A 14202-nucleotide genomic window follows, 5' to 3' on the forward strand; every position below is an offset into this window, starting at 1 on the left:
TTACCACATTTTGAGACCTCAGGTAATTTTCATCTATCAATGGATTGATTGAGACAGGGTGAATTTTTCTGCCTTTTCAAGGAACCTGGCTGGGTCACTAGAAATGGTAAGTTCAGACTGGTCCATTTCAGCAGGCGACAGAAAGCCACTTTAGACACTTATCTGATGACAATCTCATACCTTGCTTGATAAAGTCAAATCAGATCGAGCACAGCAGAAAGCAGAGTTCCCACTAGATCAGTAGAAGGGAAAAATCTACTTTTTCTAGGCCTTTAGTCTCTGCATAATCAGACATTAGGCTGGGGAGTAGTGATGAAAAAGGTTGAGGGAGGAGAGCTCTGCAGGGCAGGGAGCTGGCACAGAGTGGGGTGGCAGGGAAGGAGGAAAGAGCCTTCCAGCAGGTGAAAACAATTAGGGAAGAGACTGTGACCTATCCTGAACAAGTTATTAACACTTCTTCCCAGATGGCTTTTATTAATAAAATTGTGGCCTAATTATGCCGCAACACTTGAATTTTGTTTTACTTTCTATGCTTCTGGGACAGGAAGAAAAATATATTCAGGAGAAATGAGAAGAAGGTCCTGGAGACAAAAATCCCTGTCCCTTTTAAGGTTTTTTTTTAAGATGTATTATCCAATACAGTAGCAACTTTGCTCATGGGAAAGCAGACAAAATTGCAAAAACATGGAGACAGAGACTAGAAAAAGAGAAGAAACAGAATTAGACAAAGAACAGAAATTAAGGGCACAGTGCAGCTTCTTAAATTGTAAAGGAAAAATGTTATTGTCAAATACTGTGCATGACATATATGAACAATGAATACTTTCTAAATCCTGTACAGAAGCATGAAGGGTATAGAAATGTCTGCCAATATAGCTTTTCCTAAAAGATCCATCCATCCATCCAGGGCAAAATTATGCAAGCAGCCTCACAAAAGCCCGCTCTACAGAGGCCAGTTTTCTCCCCTCCTGTCCTCTGGTGTTATAGAACAAGAAGAAAACCTGGGAAAAAGTGACTTTTTTGTTCTCAGCAGTGCAGTACACAGGCCTTAATTTTTGAAAACTCATTCTGGATAGTCCTACTGTAACCTCAGCATACCCACCAAAAGTTGAGAAAGTTTGAAACCATTGCAGGCTAAAGACATCCTCTTGTTTTTCCATTCTCTTTATTTTTAGTTTTCAGGTTGCTTTTAAAAAGCCTTGTGTTACTATGGTTATGACTGTGATGGTCAGAGGACATGGGTAAGCTAAAATTTGCAGGCCTTTACTGGTAAAACTAACACAGTGGGGAAAAGGAGAAAGTCTTCCTGGTGTACAACCCCCTCCTGTGCACCTTTTCTGACCACAGGGGTTGTTCTAATAAAAGATTCTACTCCCACTCACAAACCTATCTCCCTGGCAAAAGGATTGTAATTCATTTGCAGCTCTAAGGGCCTGGTATTACTATTTATTTTAATGCTGGAACAATCCTGAATGATGTGCTTCTCTATTTGATAGTCTGAATTTGAATCACTAAAGGCAATTTGTGACATAACTCACTCAGGATTTTTTTTCCCTTTTTTGGTCCCAAATGCATAGCTTAATTCACATAATCAGAAAGTGCATTGATAGAACACATTGCAGCTTTAATACTTGAAGAAGCATTAGCAATTTAGGAAAAGGTAGTAGATAAAAACACTGGAAATTTTAGAAAATGTTAATCTCTTCCTTACTGAAATATACTTCCCTTGCCTCAGGCACCTTTTCTAGAGAAAAAAAAAAGGAAAAAACCAAGCTGCATTAAGATTTAACTGCAGGATTTAATTCAATTTTGTTTTATCACATTTGTACACAGGAAATGTATAGGAATACCTAGTTCTTCCTTCAAAAGATATCATCAGAGAATTTTCTGACATGTTTGTAATTGTTTATGCAAAGAATGTGATGGAGAATGCTGTGTCCCAGCAGTTGTAAGCGGCACTAAAATCCAATATAAAATAAACTATTGCTAGTTAAAGTATTTGAGAAGACCAACCTACAGCACATTCACTGCTGCTCGTGCAAGAACAGCTCCTCTGTGAACATGAAAGAAGAATTTTGCTCATCTATACTATGTAGTTATAAATTATTTACATTTGGGCTGGAATCATTCCCAATTTGGGTTTATCAGAGTATTAAGCATGTTTTTGGTACTGGATAAGTAATGAAAAGTAATGAAAAGCAACAATATTAAGGACATAGCAATACCTCCTAAGTACCTACTGCCACACTAGGTGGGTACCTTGGCAGACATGGATAATGGAGAGAGAGACTTTGCAGATTTGGCTGTCATTTTCTTGTATCAGCTTACCTTCCAAACCTGTCTGGAAAAGAAAGGGAATAAACTGCTGTTTAGCATTCATACAAGGAAATTTGTTCTGCTGCTTATGGCCATGTAAGATTGAAGGATTTCTTTTGGGTTTGTTATTAGCATAAGCAGAAACATTGCACTCCATCATTTTTTGATAATAATCCTTGTTGTTACAGGGGGAAATCGACAGAAGGATAAATCCTTTGTTGACTTCTACTGGGACAAACAAAAAATAATCATGTTCATAACAGATTTACTCTGGAGTTTACATCAGGGTAAATGAAATCAGAAAACATTGCAAACATATGTATTATGGACAGTAATGGGTGCCAAGTGTAGAAAATGCAGCATTACCACTTGAACTCAGTTTTACCTTTCACAGTATTGCTGGGCTGCTTTTTTGCTCATGTCAGCTGATCAGAAGGCTAACATCCTGTAGAAAAAAAAAACCCCAACAAAGTGAATTTTATATAACTGATTTCTTTAAAATCTTGGATTTCCAGATTTCATGCTCCATCCAGTGTGATTTCTTATGAGATCCAAAATCCAGTACCTTTTAAATTGACAATATTATAGCTGAAGCGAAAGTTAAATAGAGCTCCTAGGAGTGGATTAGCATTTTTTCTGGCAATGAGGTAAAATTATATTAACAGATTTTTCCCAAGGACTCTGATACATGTGCTTAGGGAGCAGGCAGTCTGAGAAGCAGTCAGAATCTCCAGAGAAGTGGTTCGTCATCGCCTGGGTGGTGCAAAATGTACCAGCTTGTTTAAATAGCAAAGGATTTTAAATATGAAAGGAGGCTTCCTTCAAGAATTGTTATACTGAGCATCACAAAATTGCTGTTTTTTTTTTTTTTCTTCCCAGAAAGCTAACCTCCATCTGTTTCTGAAAGAGCTTAGCATTCATGAAGAAAGAAATTATATTTCAGAGTATAGCTCTTTATCACTCACCAGTTAATGGGGCTAAGAAAAGATTTGAGTAGATTCTTCAGACTGCAATGCAAGCTCCGAGGAAACAAAAGGAACTGCCTGGAGATGTGAAAGCCTGCTTATTTGGTTACAACTTAACCTCTTGCAATCAGAAAACAACAAAAGGACACACAACGTTTAGGTCATTACAGAAAATGCTGGCATTGGGCTCGTCATATTTCAACTGAGTTCTGAAATCTGAAATGCTGTTAGGCAAGCAACACACTGGAAGGAACACAAAGAGAGGAAGCACTGAAAAGTGCAAGGGACTAATAGCAAAGAACACATTTTAGAGAACATACAGTTTTCAGCTCCCTTCTCTGGAAGCTGTAGAGTCAAAGGAAGCAGTGATTGTTTGGCATGTCCTTGACCAAGATATTTCAAGGACTCAGGATTCTTCTCCGTGTGTGTCTGAAAGCACTGGAGAATTTAACTTTGTGTCAACACCCAACTCCTTTTTAGGCCTCTTATTGATTGTTGCTGCAATGGTGATGGTTGGCTACTGAATATTCATGGTTTATGGGGGGCAATGCCCACCTCCTCTGTTACTTGACAGTCTCTGAGCCTGAGCAAACTGCTGCTTAGCAAAACTCTCCTCTGTCCTGCTAGAGATTGTTAGCAAACACATTCCCTCAGTTTCCTTCGGGTTCTGTATCTCAGTGAACACAATTGAAGGAAGGCCACACAGTGGATAATTATTCAGTGCATCTTGCTTATCCAACCCCCCATTTGATAGTTGCATGTGTTGGTTGGTTGGTCTGAATCTTGAATACACCACAGAATTATTATTTTCTGAATCGGTTAACTTCTTCAAAAATTTATTTTGATTAGGGCAAAGAAATGTCTCTTTTCAATAGCTGAGTTCAGTAACAGAAATATTTGCTCCTTCCTAATCCCAAAATCAAGCTTCAGGCATAAAAAAAAAACCATGAAAAGATCAAAAAGTTAAAAGCAAATGAAAACCTGTATCTGATAATAGACAATTTTCAGTTTACCTGTCACTGCTGGTAATATGTGAATCCTTTTGTAAACACTCCCACACCTCTCCAGAACATACATAAATGAATACCACATATAGCAAATAATCACATATGTTGCAACTGTGACAGTTTTATTAGTGCTAATAATGCTATTTTATACACTCACAAAACCTATGGCAAGTTCATACTTTCAAATTGGCTAAATCTCTCTTTTTTGACAGTGCTGCACTTGCCCTGAATTTCCAGAAGAATTTATTGAAGGTGGGGTCTCCCCCCCTTCAGGGCAGTCCCTTACAAGTGCCCTGGAGGGGCTGGGTGTTTAGCAGCAGATCAGCATTTCTAGGGGCAGCTCTTCGAAGGTAGCTCACTTCTGAGAAGTCAAAGCCTAGCACACACACAGCACTGCCAGCAGCACAGCACAGCTGTGGCACTATTCAGCTGCAACGGGGAGGAAGGATGCATTTAAGGAGACACAATACATTTGCCTGGTTGACTTGGCATAACCTGATGCGATTTTCCTTTCAATTTGCTGCAGTCCCACGTGTGAGTCAAATGGAGCAGTAACACATGTATCTACAGCATCTGTAACAGCAAACTTGCTTGGATGCAGCTGGTTTGTTGGAGGGGGGAGGGAGGTTCTTTGGTCTTTTGGGTGTGGCTTTTAATGCGCAGCCTTTGCTGTGACTTCAGGTTAAGTGGCATAATTAATTTAACTTTTAATTGGGAGTATTTTGACCTGATGATGCCCTTATGGTTTGGCTGAAATGTGTTCCTGGAAGAGCAGGAATGTTTCCCCATTCTTAGTAAACTGAGAGCAAATAGAAGAGAAGGTGGGATTTTGGAGGTTATAAAAACTTGTTGCTGCATGCCATCTTTGTACTGCTGGCATTCCTGATGCCCCTAAACCCTCTGTCTGCAGTGCCCACACCCAGTTTGAAGGCACACTGGAAAGTCTCATCTTTCAGTCTAAAACAGCATCAGATTTTTCCATCGCAAAAGCCATCAGGAAGATAAAGCCATTACAAAATTCAGTTCACTGGGGTCAAGCGAGTGTCACTCAGCTTTCAAATACCACATTGTGAGGCTCGCCTAAATGAAGGGAGAGGGGGAAGTTTGTTCTCTCAGTGCTGCAAAACTCACGTTCTTGCGCTAGGAATGGGCAGGAATCCATGTCCACTGGGGAGAGGCAGCTGCTGAGGAGCTTCAAGATGGTTATAGTCAGCAAACAGCACTCCAGAGCAGTTGTTAGAAATACTTGCCTAGAAATCTTGGTGACTTAACCAGTTTAGCAAAGATCTTGAAACTGGTTCTGGACACAAGCAAAAAGAAAATGCCTTAACTCACTTATGTGCACAGAGTGGGAAAAGAAGGGGAAATAAAGCCTTGCATACTGACCTGGTACACTCAGTACGGTTAGTGCAGAAATCAAGCAGCCTACACTCAGCAATTCTGCTCTTTTGGGATCTGCAGAAATGGCTGAGAGTAAAATCATCCTCTTCCTCAGCCATCCAGAGTGTTTGGCAAAGCAGCATTGTTGCTAATGGTATTTGATTTCTAATACCTTTTAACTTAGTAAGAATGGGGACAACCTCTAGAGACGGCAGTAAAAGTTTCTGAAATGTGGGTGATAAAGATGCTGAAGTCTGTAGATACAAATGGTTTTGAATGAGGGAGGCTGAAAACAGGAACAATATCAGCTGAGCGTACTTTTGGAGTTCTTCAATTATACTTTGTGAGGAAGAAGAAAGGAGAAAGCTTATTTTATGCAAAATCAGAAGAAAGCTTTAGGCATTTGATTTTTAAAAAGTAAACCTTATTATTACTATTATTATATAGTTAAAAGCTAAAAATGATAGCTTCTAAGAAACTTTTTTCCCTCCTAACCAACAAAAAACTGAAAAAAATTGACTAAATTTAAAATCCCTCTGTATCCAAAGCTGAAAGCTTTGAATAGACTAGTGAGAAAAATAAAAAGTAGTTTTTCACTAAAGAATAAAAGAATGATTTTTGCAATTCAGCTATTTAGATAATTACAAGAAACAGAAAATATGGGGGGAAAAGAATGAGAGAAGTGCGAGCACATATGCACATGCATGTAGGGGTATATGCATGTGTGTGAGCTTGCAGAATGAATTAGGATTACATTAAAAATGCAATATACAACTGACCTTACTGCTGCAATCTCAATAGATGAGGCAGTTGGACAGGAGTTGTCAGATTTTAGCTGCCTCTATTGAATTACTTTTTTTCCACAAATGCCTCATCTTCCATTTCAGTCAGGAGGGAAATTTTTAGGCTTATTTTCTTGGAAAATACCAAAATGCACATAGGCATTTCTTGGCTTAAGGCACATCCATAATTTAGTAGCATTAGCACTGTTACTGTTACCACTATGTACCTGATAAACAGGTATTCTGATCAAATGCAATGCAGAAGTAAGTTTGCTTATGAATCATAAAGACTTTTTAAATCATAAAGATGGTGGAAACACTTCCATGGATTTCCTGCTAGAAGCGTAATGATAAAAAAGCAACCATCACTGCCAAATCAAAGAAAAACGAGACCAAAGAAATTAATATTTCACTGCATTTTGTTGATGTGAGGAAGTCTAACTGAAATGAACTGGTGGTAGTGGGGGTTGACAGCATTTAACATGCTCTGAATGATATTCATCACCATCCTGACTGATTAACACCATGAGGAACTCATACCTAGAGCTAAATTGGGGTGAGGCATCAATGCACTGAAGGTCGTGGCTGACACTCTCATGCAAGGCTCCACAAGCAGGAGGAAGGGTTTGCCAGGAGAATTCTAAAGTTTAACAGCAGATACAAAGTCCTTCCCTGAGATGGAGTAATCCTGTGCTGTAACACAGGCTTGGGACTGGCGAAAAGGCAGCTCTGCAGAAAATGGCTCGAGGCCTTTGGAGATGGCTAGTTGCTCAGGAGCCAGCAATGCACCCTTGCAGCAGTGCAGGTGAACCTCTTGTTGGGCTGCTTTAGCTCAGGCATATCCAGAGAGCTGGGAAAAATAATTATTCCCAACAGTACTGGAGGGGCTTCACAGGAAATGTTGCACTCATTGCAGGGACACCCAGCTCAAGAGAGACATGGACAAGCTGGACCAGGCTCAGTGGAGAACCATCAAGTTGCTTGGCAGCTGGGGGATATGATATGTATGGAAAAGGAGCTGGGGGTTGAAGGAGATAAAGCCAAGTGGAGTGGTGTCTACCTTCCACTGCCTTAGGTGGAGTAACAGAGAAGGGAAACCAAACCAGTCTCAGAGGCACCAGGAGAAAAAGAATAACAAGTTTGCACCCAGGGAAATCTGGACTGGATATTAGAAACGTTTTTCTGTGCAGACAAACTGCTTAAGTCTTGAAGCCAAGAAAGTTTGTGGAAACTCTATCATGAGGGATTTTAAAGTTTGACAGGTAAAGGCCCTGAGCAACCCTAATCGGACTTTGAAATCACTTCTGCTTTGTAGCAAGAACTTGGACTGGTTGACCTCCAAAAATCCCTTCTGATAGAACCTTCCTATGATACTATTCTTCTTTGAAATTATTTATTCACATGGGTAATTTAACTGACCAGAAAGAAAGAAAAGCAAAAGTTTACAAATCCTATAAAACTGAGCAGAACTAATTAGGATTAGAAAGCAGTTTTTAAAAGCCTGGTCTAAACTCCTGATTAATATCCATATAACTAGTTTAGCCAATGCAAGAACTCCAAAGACTAGTAGATTATGATTCACACACAGGAAGGAAGTTTAATGTAATGGTATGGTGTGGGTTAGTCCAAGCACCGGGGGGCAGGAGACATTCATATTTTCTGTTCTGTCACTTTCTGGAGGTTGATTAAACGCAGTGTCTGAGTGCAGGTTTGCATCCTGACAGTTTGGCCTGGGGCATGAAAAATTTGAGCCCTAATTCCACTTTGAAATACAGTGAGTGGGCCTGTAGGCTCTCAGTGGAATAGGCATGTGGATCTGGGGTATGAGAAGAGACTCACTTATGCCAAGAGACAGAGCAGAGTTTTCCAAGCAGAGCTCTGCCATAGGTCTGCTGTTCTTGAGACAGGAGAAGTGGATGAAGAGCACTTGTGTTTCTCTCCTCACAGGAGAAAAGCAGTCTAACACTAGCTGAAAGTGGGTATGGACAGGCTTTTTTTCAGAAAGAGCTGGGCAAGGCAGAGGACACTTATTGTCTCCTTATACATTAGTACCAGTTAGCGAGCTCTTCGTGGAAGCAAATGTTTGCTCAAAAGCTATTCACCCTATCCCACCCCCAAGCCTGAAGAGTGTCTAATGTCTTAGGACATTCGCTGATTGTCAGTCTGCAGCTTTTCCCAGCTCTGCTGCAAGAGTTCTTCAACTGAATACAATTCTTTATTTTTATTTTAAAGGGAAGAGGGTTGGTCACTTCTCAGAGGCTTATGTTTACGCAGTTCCGACAAAGGCTGGCTCTGTGGCCCTACCTTACATTCTTTGACTCATTAACTACTTACTCAAAGACATAAGCAAGCCAGAGAGCATTAGAGATGTGTTTCACTTGTAAGAGGGATGTTCACAGAAACCAGCAGCCCCAAGCTCAAGTATACAGGGAGCATTATGCAGATCCAGCAACCTTATCCTTGCATTATCCACATGGGCAGGAGGAGGGGGTCATTAATTTCCCAAGTACTGGCAAACTTTGTCTTCATGGTCGCTTCTTCAGTGCAGGGCACAAGGGAACATGCAGCACTGATTGAACATGTAAGTAGTGACTATGCTACAGAGGAGGGGTGGGAGTAATAGTTCCTGAATAGTTCCCTACTCAAGATATGCTAGAGTGTTTTTGCTTGTAAACATTTGCCTGTGGTAATAATATTAATGAGTAGTTTAGTGTTCTGCTGCTGTCTTCTATTTTGGCAGTGGCAGCATAAACCAGAACTAGTTCTTCTCAGGAAATGTTAGTTTGATCTGTGGAAGTCTCTACATATCCATCTCCAATGTGTTTCAGGTTTTTTATATTCACTAAATTATAGTCTCTTTCCACTTTATCCACTAGACAGCATGTTTACTTATGAAGCAAACTAAGCAGAGAATTATTGTCCCTGTTACCAGACCCTTGATCTATTAATGCCCTATGACCTCAATAATAAATTACTTCAGGTTTGTGGTAACAAATATCTGCTTGGGCTGACTACATAAATAATACTGATTTGCCCCTTTGCAAAGGCCTTGTGCAACATTGCCAAATATATTGCATGCTTGTTACAAATTCAGAAGTATTTACTAACTGATGAAAAGTCAGAATCTAAAGCGTTAAAAATGAACTTACCTGAAATTAGTGTCTTTTTTTCCAAGAAACCTGGTCCATGATGATTGCTTGAGAGACAGGAGTGAAATCCATGCAGTCTTAAATTTCCATTTACATGAAAGTAGGTCCTTACTTCCAGACTTCTATCAAATCTGCTTATGTTCTTCAAAACATGATGTACCACATCTTTTCTTTCACAGAGGTGAAGCCCTGAGCCTATCAAATGAGGCAGAATGTGAGTTAAGATAAGCGAGGATATATTTTTAAAACTCACTTCGCCAATGAGCTTCAAGCTGTAACTTGCCCCAGTTACTCTGACAGCTTCAATCAACCTGGAAGTTCATTATTTCCTTTCAATTTATAAAGCCTGCATTCATATTATAAAGCAGAAGATAATCCTTATGAGTTAAGATAAATCCATAGGCAGTGCTCACTTTAGTTCTAATTAGAATCTGCACATTTGTTATGGAAAATGCAAGTTGTATGACTTAATCTTTCATATTGACAACACTGACCATATTATTTCTGTATTATAAGTTTGCCTTTCACATATATAGCAATATAAAAAAGATTATTAACTTAAATCCTGCATTACAAACACTGATCCATACAGTGAAGCAATTACATTACAGCAGTTTAATATATAGAGGCATAGAGCCCTTTCTACCACAGTCAATAGCAATTTAGCCATTAACTTAAATGAAAGCAAGATTAGGTCTAAAAGAGGTAAAATGCATTTTTTATAGCTACAGTTAATGACAATGTCAAAGTAAAAATAATGAGTCAAATAATTCATTGTGTACAACTGCCACTGCTTTCTAAAAAAAACCCATTCAAACCAAACCTCTTATTGTTAATGGCATTTATATCATCAATCAGAACACTTATAACATCTGGAGAAGGTAATAATTGCTTCAGCTTGGTTCTAAACTTTATCTTGGATTTAGGTCCAAGTCCAAGTATCAGGGGCTCACATTCATCAGATCCTCAGAGACATCAAAACTCTGCAAGGTGCTGGGGCTTGTGACTATCCACTCCCCACACACAAGGAGCTTGATGCAGCCAGTAGATGGTCTCTGAAAGCACCAGTTACCATTAGCTGGAGCTGACTGTCTACACAACCTGGAGTACTCATTAGTTCTCATTAAAAGAGGTAATTCTTCTCAATTTGCACACACACACACACACACACACACACACACATATATATATATATATATATATTTATGTATATGGTACATGGGGGTCCTGGCTGATGGCAGGTTGGACGTGAGCCAGCAGTGCCCTGGCAGCCAGGAGGGCCAGCCCTGTCCTGGGGTGCATCAGGCACAGCATGGCCAGCTGGGCAAGAGAGGGGATTGTCCTGCTATGCTCTGAGCTGGGGTGGCCTCACCTTGAGTGCTGGGGGCAGTTTTGGGAGCCATAATACAAGAAAGATGTAAAATTATTAGAAAGAACCCAAAGGAAGGCAATGAGGACAGTGAAGGCTTTGAGGGGAAGTTGTATGAGGAGTGGCTGAGGTCATTTGGTCGGTTCAGGATGGAGAAGAGGAGGTTGAGAGGAGTCATTGCAGTTCACAACTTCCTCGTGAGGGGAAGAGGAGGGCAGGCACTGATCTCTTCTCTGTGGTGACCAGTGTCAGGACCAGAAAGAATGGCTCAAAGCTGAGTCTGGGGAGGTTTAGATTGAATATTAGAAAAAGGTCCTTCACCCAGTGGGTGGTTGTGTGTTGGAACAGGCTCCCCAGGGAAGTGGTCACAGCACCAAGCTTGACAGTGCTCAAGAAGGGTTTAGATAATGCACTCGGGCACATGGTGTGATGCTTGGGCCTGTCCTGTGCAGAGCAGAGAGGTGGATTTCAATGATCCCTTGGGAGTCTTCCAAGTCAGGATATTTATGATTCTATGATATACTTCAGGCTGAAAGCTCTCACCTTGAAGACTAGAAACTGAGGATCAATTCTCTTCCTCTGTGGTGACCCTGATAAAGGAATGACTGGCCTAGCTCATAAACTAGCTAATAAACTAGTCTGGGGTGGCAGGTCCCTACCCAATCGCTGTTAAAGCAATTCTATCACACACACAAAAAAATGAAGAGGTGAAAAGTGAGCACAAAAGATCCTACCTGTACATGCAGAAGACCTACATGGTCAGCTAAAGTCAGGTGGAGAAAGTTTTTCTAATGACTCTCAGAGATGTGTGAAACTCTTGTTCAAGAAGAAATGTCTTTACCAACGAGTGCTAAGGCTTTCTAGCTTTGCTTCTCTTTAGCTATTCCAGGCAATCAGCTTAAATTGAGTATGTAGCAGGATTCTCTGTGACATGAAAAATTAAAATATTGATTTTCACTGGCTATGGCAGAGAAATGAAGTTGTGTTTCTCATAGCTGGTACTCTGACTTCTGCATGGTGTTTGACTTTCTAATGACATCAGGGCTCTTGACAATTTGAATACAGGTTTCTGTATTCAAATAGAGGCTACACCTCTACATGAGGTAAACCTGTGCAACTTTGCACTTAAATTACTTGTAAAATCTTTTAGCTTCCTAGAATGACAGCTGTAAGTCTAAAACAAAGGCTGGGAGCCGCTAGGAAACATACACAACACTTGGCAGAATTCAGAGTTAAATGCTGGCTTCCAGCTCTGAGCAGAATCCCAGAGGCTGGTAGGCATTTTGTATTTTCTGCAAAACATTGCTTGTCTTTGCAGTGCAGGAGATGAGGCAGCCAATATGAAGAAAATATGGCAAAATCCATTATACCTAGGAGGAATGAAAATGTCAGTGTTTTCTGCCCCAAGGAAAAGTTAGAGATTAAATAAGAACCAAACCTAGTTCTTCATGTATTTGAAACCAAATATTAGCAAGAGGTTTTTTGATGCTTGAAAATATTTCTTATTCCTTTCTTATGGACATTGCTGAAGAAATGTGTGGGTGGTGATGTAGTCAAAACATGTCTTGTTATATCTAGTTAACTATATAAAGAAATCAAATAGCCTTCTTCAAATAAACGTAGGACATTAATAAGAAATTACTTTATAGATAGAACCAATTATTCAGTAAAAGAAAAAAAAACTTCTTGAAGCTTGTCAGGACCCAGATTTTCCAAAATTTCATAGAGGACTATTATCACTCAACTGTCTAAAGCAATCCTCAATCAAGTGATTTAATAGAAACAATATCAATATAATAAATACTGTAAAAGAATATGCCTCATAGTTTCAAAAACTATTCATGAGATTTTATTTTATAGCTGTCCATGATTTGTCTTGGTTTTTTTTAATTTTACAAATGGAGACCATTCTCTTATGATAAAGTTCTAGCCAATTGACATAATCTCTTAATTATTTTTGTAACATATTCATTGCAGAATTTGTTCAAGTAAGAAATTATTGTTTAATTTCCATGATGGATGTGCTCATTTCATGAGTATTAGATTAGTGGAGAGTATACAATTTGTATTAACATGCATATGTCATTAAAGAATACATTGTTTTCCAGCTGTCTTCAAACAAAAGCAAGCCTATGAAATACTGATTTGCTTTTCCAACATCTACTCATAAGGGTAGCTCCAGTTAATGTGAGTAAGAATTACGTAATTAAATCTAAAGATTTTGCATTTTTTTTTTTGTTTTGCCTGATTTTTCTTTTGTGTTCATTCTCTTAGAAAACACACACAGTTTTTTCTTGAGATTGCTGTCATAGTAAGATTAATTTTTATGCTAAATGCAGCCAGACATAAACTGAAAGGGCAACACTTCTTGCCTAAGAGGATGCATATTCTGTGCTGTGGGGAAAATTCCTGGATTTTGAAAGGAGGAACTAACTATAGGTCTTCACTTTCTAAATCCCTGAATGTCAATTAACTCCTATAACTAACAAAAGGACCAAACATTTACAGATTGTCAAAAGGGCAGCACAGACTTTTAATCAACAAATTAGTAGTTCCTATACTTTCCATGGTCCTAGCAGCCAGGAGGCTCCTGCTCCTGCAGTTGTGGATGTTCCCATTTCATCCAGTCCACTGCTCCCATGTGCATCCCCAAGTTTTATCATGCCTTGCAGCTCATTGAGAATTAGAATTCTGGAAACTGTGTGGGCTTCTGACAGATACAAAATCTGTCTTGCACTGCAGGGGCTCACTTATGCTTCTAGCTCAAAGCTACCAGCAGAGGTGATGAGGAATGTAGTACTTTCAGTAATCCTTGTGCCCACCAGATCTAGGCTGGGATATGCTGAATTTCACTGTGACACCCTGCAAGAAACTCAGGGCACAAAGGAACCCCTCAGCAAGATGATGGACAGCATATTTGTCTCACAATGACAGCAGAGCATGATTATGGTTTACCTCAACAGGAGGAGGGAAGAGCTCCTGCCTTTCGCAGCGTAGATACAACTTTGATTATCAAAACAGGATTTAGTGTCTAATTTCAAACCTATGATATGACCTTGGCACTCAGCAATCACTTAATCCTGGTGGCATTTTGCCACCTTCTTTTTGACATAAGGTACTGGGAAGCTGAGGTGCAAAGAAGAGCAATGCCTCAACCACCTGAGGGGATGCTGACATCCAGGATCTCAAGCCAGGCTTGCTTTGACATAGTATCTTCCATGAAGGTCACTTTTA

This window comes from Haemorhous mexicanus, chromosome 1, assembly GCF_027477595.1.
Source record: "Haemorhous mexicanus isolate bHaeMex1 chromosome 1, bHaeMex1.pri, whole genome shotgun sequence".
Lineage (NCBI taxonomy): Eukaryota > Metazoa > Chordata > Aves > Passeriformes > Fringillidae > Haemorhous > Haemorhous mexicanus.